This window comes from Sapajus apella, unplaced genomic scaffold, assembly GCF_009761245.1.
Source record: "Sapajus apella isolate SASKATOON/1434 unplaced genomic scaffold, GSC_monkey_1.0 scaffold106, whole genome shotgun sequence".
Lineage (NCBI taxonomy): Eukaryota > Metazoa > Chordata > Mammalia > Primates > Cebidae > Sapajus > Sapajus apella.
Genome location: NW_022437046.1, coordinates 467,671 through 484,875, shown reverse-complemented (window position 1 = coordinate 484,875; position 17,205 = coordinate 467,671). Strand labels below are relative to the sequence as shown.

At 40.2% G+C, this 17,205-nt stretch overlaps 1 protein-coding gene and 1 pseudogene across 5 annotated transcripts in view; one reads left to right on the top strand and one right to left on the bottom strand.

Moving 5' to 3' along the window:
* STIM1 (stromal interaction molecule 1) overlaps nt 1-17,205 on the top strand; it is a 239,417-nt gene that overhangs the window by 149,484 nt on the left and 72,728 nt on the right. The gene's annotated exons all lie outside the window — the stretch shown is intronic.
* LOC116537002 lies at nt 780-1,085 on the bottom strand (annotated as a pseudogene).

Here is a 17,205-nt window from a genome sequence, read left to right as displayed (position 1 = left end):
TTTGTTGGTTGAGGATCTATACAGACATTTCAATTTGTAAACAGTTCTTAACATATGTACTGAAAATCTAAAAAGCCATGTATTGTAATTCCTTTTTAAAGTTATTTCAGTGACTTTCCAGCTTAAAATTTGGAAGCAAATTTTCCTTAAGAGACTATCAAGTACCAGTATCTTCACATGTTGATACGCTGTTACATATGCCCCACCAATTCACAACGGAACAGCACATACACTACATATTCAAATTTTAAATCTTTCACAGCACAATAACAGAGTTATTAAGAAAATAGGACTACCACACCAAAGATGTTACAGAGTGCACACAATTCTGACAGAGAGAGCCATGGTCAAGCAGTGGTTGTCTTTAGGAAACAATTCTGCTAAAAAACAACATGGGAATAGAAGTAATTTAAAATGCTTAATACATTAAATGCAGGACTGACTCCATATTGTCATTTAATATGGTTTGTATTATAGAATATAAAAACTAACCCCCCATTTATGGAATGTTAAGCTGACACCTGAGACAGTCAAAGCCTCCCATAATTCAGCATCTCACACTATTTTATGGTTGTACCAAAAAATAAACAACCATTGAATGATTTCACCTATTAAAAAAAGAATTTATACTTAAAAAATGGGATGAGGTGGGATTCCCTTCTTAAAAATGTTCCTAGAGCTACTAAAAAACCTGCATTTACAAAATAATTGATAGAAATATTCCTCTAGATTGTACAAGAAGAGGGACAGGGATCACTGATAAGACATGGTATATGGTATTACTCAAACTTGGCTTCTTTCTCTCCTGCTTCATCAGAGGCTGGATTCTCCTTACTTTTCATTTCCCCGTTTTCTGCAGGTAAATGTTCTTTAGTTTCTTGGTTAGGCACGTCAGCCTGTTTTCCCTTTGCTCCCCTTTTTCCTTTTGTTTGCACTTTTTTGTCTGAAGATTTAGCCTTCGCTTTTGCCTGTTTTGGCTTTGCCTCCACTTTTGCAGGGGCAGGTTTAGCACACAACCGCGCCTATCTCCTCTTGGGCTCTTCCTTGGCAGCCTTTTTGGCGGAGCTAACCTTCCTTTTGGGCATCCTGGCGGCGCTCTGAGAGCCTTCGCAAAACTGGGCTGCCTGGTCACTGCCGCTCCTCCCGCTGCCCGAGCTGCTGAGACCCACAGCAGGAGCAGTGGGAGAACCCTGATTTTTACATTTTTAAATAGTTTAGGGAGAAATCTAAAGAAGAATTTCAAGATGTGAAATTTATATGAAATTGAAATTTCACTGTCCATAAATAACGTTTTATTGGCATACGGCCACTCTCATTCATTTACATATTGTCTATTGCTGCTTTTACACAAGAATAGCAGAGTTGAGTAGTTGTGACAGAGACCATATGGATCACCAAGCCTAAAATATTTACTGTCTGACTTTTTACAGAAAAAGTTTTCTGGCCTCTAGGCTAATCTATCAATTTAAAAAAAAAAAAAAAAAAAACGAAACAAAACAGCTTTACTGAGAAATAATTCACATTACTGTGCAATTCACCCATTTATAGTATACAATTCAATAGGTTTTAGTATATTCACAGATAGGTACAACCATCACCTCAGTCAATTTAAAAACATTTTTGTCACTTCAAAAAGAAACCACATACACATTAGCTATTGTTCTTCTCTCTCCCCATTACCCCCGGCCTAAGCAACCGTGAATCTACTTTCACTTAGCGTATTTTCAAGGTGCATTCATGTTGTATCAGTACTGCCTGTATGTGTTTGTATACATATATATGTACTTTATTTCTTTTCATGGCCAAATAATACTCTGTTGCATGGACATACCATTTTTGTTTAGCCATTCATCAATTTATAGACATCTGGTTTGTTTCACCTTTTGGCTATTATGAATACTGCTGCTGTAGACTTATGTATAAATTTTTGTGTGGACATGTGCTTTGTGGTTTGTTTGGATGTATATTTTCATTTCTTTTGGGTATATATGTATGAATAGAATTGCTGGGTCATATGGTAACTGTGTTTACCTGTTTTAGGAACTGCCAGAGTGTTTTCCATATAAAAATGGTTCAAGTGGCTAAACCATTTTTACATTCCTGCCAGCAGTGTATGAGGGAGCTTATCTCTCCACATGCTCATCAACACTTGTTATTCTCTGACTTTTTGATTACAGTCATCCTAGTTGGTATAATGTAATATCTCATCATGATTTTGATTTACATGTCTCTGATGACTAATGGTATTGAACGTCTTTTCATGTGCTTAATGGTTATTTGTACATCTTCTTTAGAGAAATATTAGATCCTTTGATAATTTATTTTTATTATTATTTTAAAATATTTCCTTCTTAATTTTATATTCACAGGGTACATGTGCAGCTTTGTTACAAGGTTATATTGTGTGATGCTGAGGTTTTGGTTTCTGTTGATTTTCTTATGCAGATAGTGACCATAGCATCCACTAGGAATTTTTTTTCAGTCCTTCTCCCTGTCCCCCCTCCTTTTGGAGACCCCAGTGTGTATTGTTCACATCTTTCTGTCTCTGTGTACCCGAGATTTAGCTCCCAATTTTAAGTGAGAACATACCATATCTGATTTCCTGACTACATTAATTCACTTAGGATAATGGCCTCCAGTTGCATTCATGTTGCTGCAGAGGATTTTCATTCCTTTCCGTGGTCAATATGTACCACATTATTTTCTTTTTTCTTTCTTTCGTTTTTTTTGAGACAGGGTCTTCTCTGTCACCTAGGCTGGAGTGCAGTGGGTTATTCCAACTCACTGCAGCCTCAATCTCCTGGGCTCAAGTGATCTTCCCACTTCAGCTTCCTGAGTAGCTGGAATTATAGGCATGTACCACTGTGCCTGGCTAATTTTTTTGTATTGTTTTGTAGATACGGGGTTTTGTCATGTTTCCCAGGTTGGTCTTGAACTCCTGAGCTCAAGGTATCCTCCCCCCTTGGCCTCCCAAAGTGCTGAGATTACAGGTGTGAGCCACTGTGCCTGGCCTGTACCACATGTTATTTATCCAGTCCACTGGATAAAGAATCTTGATGGGCATCTAGGTTGATTCCATGTCTTTGCTATTGTGAATAGTGCTGCAATGAACATTAAGAGTGCACATGTCTTTTGAGTAGAATGATTTATTTTCCTTTGGGTATGTATACAGTAATGGAATTGCTGGGTTGAGTGGTAGCTCTATTTTTAGTACTCTGAGAAATCTTGAAACTGCTTTCTACAGTGGCTGGAATAATTTACATTCCCATCAACTGTGTATAAGTGTTCCATTTTCTCTGCAGCCTTGCCAACATCTTTTTTTTTTTTTACTTTTTAATAATAACTTTGTGGCCTGATATGGTGGCTGATGCCTGTAATCCCAGAACTTTGGGTGACAGGTAGATTGTTTGAAGCCAGGAGTTTGAGACCAGCCGGGCCAACATGGTGAAACTTGCTCTCTACAAAACAATACAAAAATTAGCTGGTCATGGTGGTGTGTGCCTATGATCCCAGCTATTCAGGAGTATGAGACATGAGAATGGCTTGAACCTGGGAGGCAGAGGTTGCAGTGAGCTGAGATTGGGCCACTGCACTTCAGCCTGGGTGACAGAGTGAGACTCTGTCTTAAAAAACAAACAAACAAACAAACAAACAAACAAACAATTTTGCCTATTTTTAAATTGGGTCGTCTTTTTGGTATTGAGTTGTTAAAGTTCTTTATATATTCTAGATACAAATCCCTTATGAGATATGTGATTTGAAAATATTTTCTCCCATTCTGTGGATTGTTTTTTCACTTTCTTGTGTCCTTTGAAGGACAGAAGTTTTTAATTTTGATGAAGTCTAGTTTATCTATTTTTTTGCTGTTGTTGCTGCTCATGATTTTGAGGTCATATCTAAGAAATCATTGCCAAATGCAAGGTCATGATGACTTACTCCTGGGTTTTCTTCTAAGAGTTTTAAAGGCATCTGAAGCTTAATGTGCACCAAGCTGGATTCTAAATATTATGTCATCCAAAACCTGCTGTATACACTGCCTTCCTCATCTCAGTTGAAGGCAAGTCCATTGTTTGAATTGCCTAGGCAAAAAATATTCTAAATAATTCATAATTGTTCTCAACTTTACATTTATTGGTAAATCCTGTGGGTTCTTCCTTCAAAATATATACAAAATAGAATCATTTCTCACTGTCATTCCATTGCAGGCACCAAGGCTCCATAGTCTCCTAGCAGATAACCATGTCTACATTTATTCTCAATGTAGCAGCTAGAGAGCTTTTTTGAAAAAAAACATAAACCAGATCATTTCACTCCTCTGCTCAAAAGCTTGTGATAACTCCATTTTTTGTTTGGTGTGAAAGCCAGAGTCTCCACAAAAGTGGAGGCCCTCTGTGAGCTGGTCCCCACTTATTCTGATTTCTCTCTGACTTGTATTCCTGTTGATTACTCACTATAGCCACATTCTTGCTATTCCTTTATATTCTTTTGTATTCCTGCTTTAGGGCCTTGGTTCTGGCTCTTGCCCCTGCCTGGACTATTCTTTCCTTAGATATTTACTTTATGCCCTCATATTTCCATATTAAATATACTTTGTGGCTGGCGTGATGGCTCATGCCTGTAATCCCAGCACTTTGGGAGGCCAAGGTGGGCAGATCACTTGAGGTCAGGAGTTAGAGACCAGCATGGCCAACCTGGTAAAACCCTGTCTACTAAAAATACCATTACCTGGGCATGGTAGCATATGCCTGTAATCCCAGCTACTTGATGAGGCAGAAATGTTTGAATCCAGGAGGTGGAGGTTACGGTGAGCAGAGATTGTGTCACTGCCCTCCAGCCTGGGTGACAGAGGGAGACTCTGTCTCAAAAAAACAACAAAACAAAACAAAACCCCCAAAAATATACTTTGTCATTTGTCATACTTCATCTTATGAAAGAGACCTTTTCCAGACCACCCTATTTAATAATGAAATCTGCACCTCTACTCCATTCCTGGCACCCAGATCTTCATTATGAATCACTTTTTAAATTAATTTTTTTTAATTTTGAAGAACTTATCATCATCTGGATTTTATTATTTAATCACTTATTATTTTATTATTTATTGCCTAGAGTATAAAGTTCATAAGGGAAAGGAATCTGTTTTGTTCACTGCTATATCTTCAGTACCTAGAACAGTACCTGGCCCAGTGTTGGTACTTTTTTGTATGGATTCAAAGTACTATCTGGGGTCATTTACTAGCCTTAAGCACTTTCTTTAGTATTTTTTTTTGTAAGGTGTCTTAGTTAGCAATGAATTTTCTCAGTGTTTATCTGGAAATGTCTTTATTTTGCCTTCATTTTTTCATGAGAGTTTTGCCGATGTAGAGTTCTTGGTTGACATCCCCCTTCTTCAATGAGCCCTTTGACCGTGTTATCCGTTTGTCTTCTGGCATCTATTATTTTGATGAGAAGTTAACTGTTAATCTTACTGGGGTTTACATGTATGATGAGTCATTTTTCTCTTGCTGCTTTCAAAATTTTCTCATTACCTTTGACATTTAGCATTTTACTTAATGTGTCTATTTGTGGATCTTTTTGCATTTATTCTATTTGGAGTTTATTAGATTTTCTTGATGGGTAGATTAATGTTTTTCAAAACACTTGGGAGATTTTTCAGCCATTACTTCTTTGATTGCTTTTCCTTTTCCTTTTTCTTTTTTTTTCTTCTTTTTGAGATACAGTCTTACTCTGTCACCAAAGCTGGAGTGCAGTGGCACAATCTCAGCTCACTCCAACCTCTGCCTCCTGGGTTCAAGCGATTCTTGTGTCTCAGCCTCCCCAAGTAGCTGGGATCACAGGCATATGCCACCATACCCAGCCAATTTTTGTATTTTTAGTAGAGATGTGAGCCTTCCTGCTTTTTTTTTTATCTTCCCCTTTTGGTATTCATATTATGCATACGTTAGTGTGATTAATGGTGTTCTACATTTCTCTGAGGCTCTGTTCATTTTTCTTCAACCCGTTTTCTCTGTTTTAGGGTTGTATAATCTCTATCAGTCTCTCTTGAAGTTTGCTAATTCTTTCTTCTCCCAGTTCAGATCTACTATTTAGCCTCGCTCCTAATTTTCCATTTCATTTATTACACTTTTCAACTCCAGAACATCCATTTGGTTCTTTTTTTTAAAACAGCAATTTCTACCTCTTTATTGACATTCTTTATTCGATGTGACATTGACATCATGCATTCCTTTACGTCTTTAATCATGATTTTTTTTTCAGTCTTTGGACATATTTATAATGGCTAATATATAGCCCTTTTCTGTTAAATCTGACATCTGGTCCCTCCTACTGAAAGCTTCTGTTGCCTGCTTTTTTTCTGGTATATGGGTCACACTTGCCAGTTTTTTTGTATGTTTTGTTTGTTTGTTTGTTTTGAAGCGGAACATTTTTGATAATATATTGTAGCAACTTTGGGTACTTGTCCGATTCCTCTGGGGCCTATTATTATTTTCCTGTTTATTTGTTTAATGACTGGCTAGACTGTTGTAAGTGGTTGATCCCTCTCCTCCCACAGCAGGGTGAATCCTCTGATGTTGCTCCACAGAGGACTTTGGTAGGCCCACAGTCATCTTTGGATGATAATGGTTTGGGCAGAACTTTGACTGTCTCTTTCCCAGGTGCCACACCCAGCTTTTTAGGTTCACTAATTGCCATCTGATTGCTCTCCTCTTTTCAACAATGCCCTGAGGCATAAATTGCTTCCCAGACTAATCCAATTATGTTAGGGTTACTTTGAAGGGCTAGTTCCTGAGGTCAGTGTTTGAGATTTGTTCTTTTTTGGTTTGTTTTGGAGACAAGAGTCCCACTCTTTCACCCAGGATGGAGTGCAGTAGCATGATCATGGCTCACTGTAGCCTCACCCTCCTGGACTGCAGTGATCCTCCTACCTCAGCCACCTGAGTAACTGGGACCACAGGTGTGTGTCACGACACCTGGCTTTTTTTTTTTTTTTTTTTTTTTTTTTTGGTAGTTCTGGGATATATATGCAGGCCTGGCTAGTTTTTAAATTTTTTGTGGAGATGGGGTCTCCCTGGTCTTGCCCAGGCTGGTGAAATTTGTTCTTACTCCAAGAGACTCCTCCCAGGTATCTCTTTCCCTAGTTATCTCTATCAAATTTTCTAGTCTACAGTTTAGCCTATATCTCCAATGAATCTACTATTTTTTTTCTTTTACCACAACTTCTACTATTTTGAAAATACCCTACCCTTAGTCTTGAACTTCTCTACACTCTGTTGAGATGAGGTCATTTTCCCTGTGAAGAGATTAAGAGCTCTTTGTTTATAGCCTGCTTCCTCTGCCAGGCAAAATCCTTTAGTCATAGTTCTGGAGCTGGGGTGGGGGACAATGACATGCTTCTGAGTGACACCACCACTTAAGGAGCTGAGGACTTGGTAGAGGGGTGGCAGTAGCCTCAGGTCTTTTTGGCTTGCTTCTCCCAGATTATAATCACCATTTTATGAGCCAGGGCAATGCCAGTTGTGGCCCTAGTATTATCAGTGGCACTGCATTCAAGGTAAAGCTCCTGTCCTATGAGTGGGGGCTAAGCAGGACAAAAGAGGCCCACCTTTTAGCTGTACTCACTTAGAACTTAGCCTCAGTAACAGGTAGCTGGTGGGGGAGGATCAGAAACGCTAATATCCTGCTCAGGATATTCCAGGCAGCTAACTCCAACAAGGAGCTTAAAAGAGAATAAGGTCTGTGTTTTTAGCTGCATCAGTGTGGAGTGGAGTGTCTTGTCATTGAGTTGGGAGAGGCAAGGCAGGGAACAGGTCTTGGTTTACATACTGTGGACTCTGGCTGTTCTTAGTAAATTTTCTTAAACATACGTTTCTTCATTGGCTGTATGCCTTTTTTTTTTTTTTTTTGAAACGGAGTTTCGCTGTTGCTGCCCGGACTGGAGTGCAATGGCACACTCTCGGCTCACCGCAACCTCCGCCTCCTGGGTTCAAGCAATTCTCCTGCCTCAGCCTCCCGAGTAGCTGGGACTACAGGCACACACCATCATGCCCAGCTAATTTTTGTATTTTTAGTAGAGACGAGGTTTCACCTTGTTGACCAGGGTGGTCTCGATCTCTTGACTTCGTGATCTACCCGCCTCGGCCTCCCAAAGTGCTGGGATTACAGGCGTGAGCCACTGCGCCTGGCCTGGCTGTATGCCTTTAAGACCATTTCCAGAAACTTCAAATGGTTGCTTTTGAAAAACAAGTTTCACCGGTTTTACTGGAGAGTGGGTCTGTGGAACTTCTCATGCTGTCACCAGAAGTCCCTTCTAACCCATCAGTTTTGTAACTGTCCCTTCTCATAATGTATTCTCTCCAGTGCTATGCATTCATCCTATGTAGGTGTAGCAGTACTGACCCCAATTAAGAAGATAATCTCTTGCCTCTGGGGAAATATTTTCTAATTAGTGACCTATTTTTGTCCTTTTTCATAAAACTAAGGTTCCCCAGATAGTAGTCCTTGGCTAGCTTGAATACTTTAGTCCTGACAGTTTGTAAGACTGGAGAAGTTAGAGTTTCCGTCTTTGACATTCTGGCCAGGTCTGGCAAGCTGAAACTTTTAATGCTGCCTCTAGGATTTGACCTGTGTCATGTGCCTGATGTTTCGGTGAGGCATCAAGGATGATTCAATGATAAGAACTGAGCTTTATCATTTACCTCAGAGGGATTCTGTGTGTCTACATATGTTCTAGGTGCTGGAAATAAGGGAGTGAAAGAAAAGGTAATGTTGCTGCCTTTGAAGAAGTTCCCCTAGTGGTGGAGATAGCCATAAAACAGATAAGGACACTATAATTTATTAAGTGGATACTGTGAGGCACAGTGGCTTGCACTGGTAGTACCAGCTCCTTGAGAGGCTGAGGTAGGAGAATTGTGTGAGCCCAGAGTTTAAGTCCAGCCTTAGCAACATATCAAAACCCTGTCTTTAAAAAAATAAAATGTTAAGAGTGAACACTGTGATAGAGTTGCAGAAGAGGATGACCTAAGTCAGCTTTTCCCATGTTACAGTCACTGACACATAATCTGGATCTCAACAGATGACTAGGAGTGATAAGGAGAATATTTTAAGTAAGGGAATAGAATGCACAAAGATATTGTACTGGTAAAAAGCCTGGTACCTTCAGAGAGTTTTAAGTAATTCATTATCATAGGGAATGGGAGGAAGTGATAATTGACACATTGAGGAAGACCAGCCCATAGAGGAGGGAGGGTCTTGCATAATGTTGTGAAGCTTTGATTTGAAATGGAGTTAAAGCTTTCAAATTATCATAGAGTAAAACAGAAAGGACCTTAGAGGTTAGTAGACTGCAATGTCTTGTCTTAGCTATCTCCATTCCTGACCTTGACACATGACTTTGTATACCAAGCACTTAGAAAATATCCATTTTCTACCTCCTCTATATGTCTTCTTACATATGAGGGATCAGCATCACTGTAATAATGGGCCCTAGGATTGTACATTCTTAGTATCTTTATATTCTTCTTAAAACATATTACATACACAAAGACAGGAGAGCTTATTTTGTGCCAGGCACTATTCTAAGGTATTAGTTGAATTTACTCATTTATACTTTCCTCAACATGAGGGTTATTAGGTTTTGTGCTACTGTCGTCATTTTACAAATAATGCAAGTTATACACTGAAGGTAAGTGGTGGAATGAGGATTCACACCCACGCAGCTGAGTCTAGAATCAAACTCTAAACAAAATACTACACTGAATCCAAGCTAGTGTAACTCTCTGCCTCCTGGCCAAATATCTTTGGCTGATCATTCGGGGACCTTTTTCTTTCTTTTATTCAACAAATAATTATGTCTTGACTAGCTATTGTAAGTTAAGCTCTCTGCTGCATATAATGGGACAAACTCAAGAGACACTTGTTCAGTTATTTAATAACCACACACCCTGCTCTGTGCCAGGCCCTAGGCTTGGAGATGGGTTTATGGAACTAAATTAATTTATTCATTTGTGTATTCCAGAAAATTTGCAAGATGCTGGGTGACGAATAAATGATAAATAAAAGATAGTCTCTATTTTGGAGTTGCTTAGGGAGAGTAAGAGGGGGATAATTAAATAGTAATTATAGAATATTGGGATAAATATTGTCATTGATGTACACCCTGAGAACTAAGAGAACAAATAGGATAGGTCAATGAACTCACCTGGGAGAGGTCTAGAAAACTTCACAGAAGATAGTGACTTTTTCCCTAATAGGCAAAGAGGGGGAGAAAGCATTTTTAAATGGAGCACCTTGTGCAAAATCTTGAGGGTATAAAAGATCATGGTTTGGTCAAGGAGCATGAAATAGCTTGAGGTGTTTAGAGCAGGCAACTTTTTCTATAAGGGATTAGATAGTAATTATTTTAGACTTTGATAGCCATAGAGTCTCTGTTACAAATATTCAACTTTGTAGCATGAAAGCAGCCACAGAAAATATACATTAATGTGTGAGCCTGGCTATGTTTCAGTAAAACTTTATTTATGGGGCTGGGCATGGTGGCTCATGCCTGTAATTCCAGCACTTCGGGAGGCTGACGCGGGTGGGTGGATCACCTGAGGTCGGAGTTCAAGACTAGTCTGACTAACATGGAGAAACCCCATCTCTACTAAATATACAAAATTAGCCAGACGTCATGATGCATACTTTTAATTCCAACTACTTGGGAGGCTGAGGCAGGAGAATCGCTTGAACCTGGGAGGTGGAAGTTGTGGTGAGCTGAGATCGCGCCATTGCACTCCAGCCTGGGCAGCAAGAGTGAAACTCCATCTCAAAACAAACAAACAAACAAAAAAACCTTTATTTATGAAAACTGGCTGGGCATGATGGCTCATGCCTGTAATCTCATCACTTTGGGAAGCCAAGGCAGGAGGATTGCTTGAGTCTGTGAGTTTGAGACCAGCCTCGGCAAAATATGGTCTGTCTCTACAAAAAAATAAAGAAAAAATTAGCCAGGCATTAGTGACATGTGCCTGTATTCCAAGCTACTTGGGAGGCTGAGGCAGGAGGATTGCTTAAGCCCAGGAGGCTGCAGTGAGCCATGTTCATGCCACTGCAGTTCAGCCTGGGTGATAGAGGGAGACTCAGTCTCAAAACCAACAAACAGCAAGCTGTATTTGGCTTATGGCCATAGTTTTCTGACCTCAGATCTGGTGTGTGACGTGTCTGGTAGGGAGGGAGAGTGTCCAGGAAGGTCCCTAGGAAGTTGATTTGTTGTATTGTAAAAGGCTTTGAATGCCAGGCCAACAAGTTAGGGCTTTATCTTGTGGGTAATGAGGAGCCATGAGATGTTAAGTAAAGGAGTTGGTATAGATATTTACTTTTAAGATCATTCTAGTGTCTAATATGGTAGATAGACTGGCAAAAAAGAGACTAGTTGTACAAAGATAAGTGAGAAATGACTGCCCTATACCTGCCCTTGAGCAATAGCTTCTGATCTCAGTGGAGACAGATATTTCACCCATGAAACATCCATGTCCTAGGACTCTGTAAATGACATTTAGAGCTATTATACCTGAAATATGGTATGTTTCCTTGTTAGATGTTCAAGAGGTGAATAAGAGTGGGTAAAAACCTAGATCTGGAACATGTGACTTATGGATTTGATATGGCTAGGTTCTGTGTTAGAGGTGGGCCTGGTAGGAGTGATTGGATTATGGGGGTGGTGTTCTCATGAATGGTTTAGCACCATCCCCCTTAGTATTGTGTAGTGAGTGAGTTCTCATGAGATCTGGTCATTTAAAAGTGTGTAGCACCTCACTGCCTCGCTCTCTCTTCCTCCTGCTCTGGCTGTGTAAGGTGTATCTGTTTCCCATTCACCTTCTGGCACGATTGTAAGTTTCCCAAGGCCTCCTCAGGAGCAGAAGCTGCTATGCTTCCTGTACAGCCTGTGGAACTATGAGCTAATTAAACTTCTTTTCCTTACCAGTCTCAGGTATTTCTTTTCTTTATCTTTTTTTTTTTTGGCAGAATCTTGCTCTGTTGCCCAGGCTGGAGTACAGTAGCACAATCTTGGCTCACTGCAACCTCTGCCTCCTGAATTCAAGCAGTTCTCCTGCCTCAACCTCCCAGGTAGCTGGGATTACAGGCACATGCCACGATGTCAGCTATTTTTTGTAGTTTTAGTAGAGACGGGGTTTTACCATGTTGGCCAGGCTGGTCTTGAACTTCTGACCTCAAGTGATCTGCTCACCTCGGCCTCCCAAAGTGCTGGGATTACAGGCATGAACCACGGCGCCTGGCCACAGGTATTTCTTTATAGCAATGCAAGAATGGACTAATGTAGGGTTCTAAATATTTTGGGCTAGGTGGGAGTTGGGAAGCAGCAGGGAAAGTGGCAATGGAGGTGGTGCGATTTGGTTTGGGAAACATAAAAGATAAGTAGTAGGGAACGAGGTTGAAAAGAAGAGGGAAGAGTTATTGATTCTAAGGAAGAACCCAGGAAAGCCATCCAGATTGCTGTACCCAAAGGTGTGTTGCTCTTCTGGTTTTCTGTCAGTGAATTCTGTTCTCTGGTGGATCAAGCTGACTGGGCGTATTTTGTAGAAATTATAGAGAGATGTCTTCCTTCTTCTCTGCTCCCACTCTCACTACTTCACTACTGCTTAACACTTGGAATGGGTTTATGCTTTGTGTCACCTTCTGGGAGATCACTTTTTTGAGCACATGGAACTAAATATACCTAGTGACAGCTGGTGCCTTGGCTCTTTGGAGAGCTATTGAGCTGTAGTTCTAGCCAATGCTGCATTCCCCATGGTAAGACAAGACTCTTTAGGGAGCCTCCTTAGGTTTTCCTGAGAGAAGAGCTGCTTGTTCTATGTCTGAAACAGTAAATCCTTTTAGGGGGAGCCAAAAGCTGCCCATTTAACTTTGTTATTACCTTTTGTTACTTTTAAACTTTGTCTTAAATCAGACTTTAGCTCTTAGCTGGATGTGGGACAGTTTTCAGGGTAAGACGTAGTAATGCCTACTTCAAGTATATTGGACATCAAAGTTATAGCTCAACACAGTATTCTTGGGTGCCATGCTTATGGCTGAGTAACTGGGAACTTCTATCAAGAGTATATGGTTTGGCAGAGGAGATAGACATCTCATAAGATTAATAAAGGTATGCACAGGCACTATGGGAGCATAGAAGAGGATGCCTTTGATCAAGAATCTTTTTCTGTTACTTTCCTGTCCTTATCTCACTCTTCTGCCAATAATAATCTCAATTAACATCTGAATTGTGCTTTAAAACTCATAGCACTTTAGTGTACAACAGGAATTACAAACTATGCCCCTGAGGGGCCAGAAAGCATTATAACTGAGTAATGTGTGCTGTATAAATGCATATGCATAAATCTGTGAGTGGTGAGAGCTGTGGCAAACTGGAGAGCACATGCCTTTTCGGAAGGAGCAGCTCTGGCAGATTGTTGCCATGTAGTTATGTCAATCCAAAAGCGGTTCTAAGAGGTTGGGGATTGAGGCCTCCATTAGCTCCTTTAGCACCAACTCCCCAACCTTTAAGATACCCCAAATTATATAATATATATATACATACACATATATAATGTGAATTATACATATATAAATATATTTTATATATAGTTATATGCCACATAAGGACATTCAGTCAACAATGGGCCACATATATAATGTGGTTCCATAAGATTATAATATCATATTTTTACTATATCTTGTCTATGTTTAGTTATATTTAGATACACAAATACTACTGTGTCACAACTCCCTACAATATTCAGTTCAGTAACATGTTGTACAGGTTTGTAACCTAGGAGCAATAGGCTATTTCATATTACCTAGGTGTGTAGTAGGCTATTAATAAAAACAAGTAGGGTAATTATTTTTCTGCTTATTTCAGTTCACGGTTGAGAGTGTCCAGAGCTTATCCTAGCAGCTCAGGGTACAAGGTGGGCACCAACCCTGGATAGGATGCCATTCCACTACAGGGCACACTCACACACACACCCTCACTCACTCAGGCTAGGACCATGTAGACATGCCAGTTCACCTAAAATGCACATCTTTGGGATGTGAGAGGAAATCAGAGAGCCCAGAGAAAACCCATGCACATGTGGGGAGAACATGCAAATTCCACACAGACAGCAGCCCCAGCTGGGAATTGATTTTTTTTTCATTGACATTATAACAAAATGACATTGAAAGAAGTGATGTTATTTGACGAGCTGCTGTATATATTTATTCTTTGATATGGACAATTGATTTTTTCCCTTAAGTTTAAAAGGTTAATAAAAACATCTTCATAAAAAGTTGCATTTTAAAATTAATTTGTGGCTGGCTGTGGTGGCTCATGCTTGTAATCCTAGCACTTTGGATGACTGTGAAGCCGGGTTATCACTTGAGGTCAGGAGTTCGAGACCAGCCCAGCCAACATGGTGAAACCCTGCCTCCACTAAAAACACAAAAATTAGGCAGGCATGATAGTGGGCGCCTGTAATCCCAGCCTGTAATCCCTCAGGAGGCTGAGACAGGAGAATTGCTTCAACCTGGGGGACAGAGGTTGCAGTGAGCTGAGATCACACCACTGCATTCCAGCCTGGGCGACACAGTGAGACTCCATCTAAAAAAAAAAAAAAAAAAGAATAAATAAATGTAAAATAAAATTAATTTGTAATGAACAATCTTCATAAAAATAGTGTGTGTGCTATGCAAATGCAACCTCATGACAAGTCCCTTAGCTGTCACTCTCCTTTTCCAATCAAATTGTTAGTCCTTAAGCCACTCCTGTATAAAATTCTAAAGTCATTTGAGGCTACTGTGGCTAGATCTTTTGATTTTTTTTTTTTTTTTTTTGAGACGAGGTCTTGCTCTGTTGCCCAGGCTGGAGTGCAGGTGGTATGATCACGGCTTACCACAGCCTTAACCTCTGGGGTTCAAATGATCCTCCCACCTCAGCCTCTCAAGTAGTTGGGACCACAAGTGCACAGCACCACATGTGGCTAATTTTAAATTTTTTTGTAGAGATAGGGTTTCACTATGTTGTCCAGACTGGTCTTGAACTCCTGGACTCAAGCAATCTTCCCACCTTGGCCTCCTGAAGTGCTGAAATTTAAGGCATAAGCCTTAAATTGTACTAAAAGTCCACTTTCTCAGGCTGTCTTTTAAACAAATCAAACCTCTTTTGATTTGTCTAAAAGATAGCCTGAGTGAACTTTTAGTGAAATTTTCTGATTTTTTTTTTTTTTTGAGACTTTTTGAGATGGAGTCTGGCTCTGTCACGCAGGCTGGAGAGTGCAGTGGCACAATCTTGGCTTACTGCAACCGCTGCCTCCCAGGTTTAAGCGATTCTTCTGCTTCAGCCTCCCAAGTAGCTGGAATTGCAGGCATGGGTCACCCTGCCCAGCTAATTTTTATATTTTTTAGGAGAGACAGGGTTTCACCATTTGGCCAGTCTGGTCTTAAACTCCTGACCTCAGGTGATCCACCCACCTCAGCCTCCTAAAATGCTGAGATTACAGGTGTGAACTACCATGCCCGGGCAAAATTCTCTGATTTTAAAATTTAGGTTCAACTTTGTAAAATGCTGTGCAGGCCAGTAAAAGACAAATGCAAAGGCAGTTTATGACTCTGCAAACATGTCTCATTTAATCCTTACCATGCCCAAAGGAGGGGCATTATTAACCCTAATTTTGAGAGGAAAATAGGCTCAGAGAGGCAAAGTAGCTTGCCCAACAGTCACACAGCAAGTAAGTAGCCCGTTTCTATGGGTTCTGCATTTCTGACTCTTCAGGCCTGATTGTTGCAGCTTCATTTCTTTATTTTCTAAAGAGATCCCATTCAGCATAGGTACCTTCCTTCAAGTAGAGCTTCTATTCACCACTTTCTCATTTGGCATCCTCTTCTTGCTGACCTTGTTTTCTGACCCTACTCCTTTTTTGTGTGCTTTGTGGCACCAGTAGGGTCTATATGTGAGTCCCTGTGCAGATCTTCCTTGCATTTTCTTTCTGAGTTTCTCTGCTCTCCACATACCTCGGTGATCAGGCTTGACTATAAAAATTAGTCTATTTCTTGTTGGTTTCCTATGAGCAGCTGGTATCTCACGTCGGATGGTTTCCTGGAGTTATCTGATAATAGCAGAAAATCCCCTTCCTTGGAGATTTTGGTGTTTCTGCTCCCAAGGCCTGCTTATGATAACTGTCTCTCTAGTCTTAGATTAAGAGGTTCTAGGTTGGAGCCTGTGAGGACCAAAGAAGGGTATATCTTGAAGGACCTGATTAATCAAACCTAAAAAATCATGAGAATAGCAGATTTCATCTCTAAATTATATCCCAATCCTGACAACTTCTCATCACTTCCACAGCTACCACCTTGTTTCGAGCCACCATTAGCTCACATTATTGCAGTAGCCACCTGGGTGATTTCTCTGCATCTACCCTTTCCCTTTTATAGCCTACTTTTTAACACAGTATCCAGAGAAATCCTCTTAAAAATATAAATGTGATCATGTTATACCTCTGTTCAGCTCCCAACCCTGTAACAGCTCCCATCTCAGAGTGAAAAATCAAAGTCTTGATAATAGCCTAAAAAGGATGCTCTTTGTTCTGGAACTCTGTGGCTTCTTTGAGTTCATCTTCTGCTACTCACCACCTTATTCATTTCTCACCAGCCAAACTGGCCTTCTTATTATAACATACCAAGTTGTTCTCTTACCTCAGGGACTTTGCATCTACCCCTCTCTATTCTTGGGATATTCTTCTTCCAGTTATTCTGCATGCCTTTCTCCCACACCTTCTTCAAATATTTGCATTAAAATCACCTTCTTGCCTTTTGCTTTGTTGCACTTCTGAAGGCAAGATGGATCACCAGCTGCTCTACTGGAGCCACCGACAAAAATTTGGCCACGGCTCTCGCTCTTGTTGGATCTGCTCAAACCAGCATTGTCTGATCTGGAAATACTGCCTCAATATGTGACTTTAGTGTTGCCGTCAGTATGTGAAGGATATAGGTTTCATTAAATTGGACTAAGTGGTCTTTCTCGAATGGATTATCTAAGGCATCCACCCATTGAAAAATCATATTACCTGTTTGTACATAAAATAAAAATGAAGAAAATGAAGTCAGCTTCTTAATGATACCTTGATTCCTCTCATTAAAATGACAAACTGTGAATACCACTACTCTTAGCATTCCCTATTCCTCTTCCCTGCT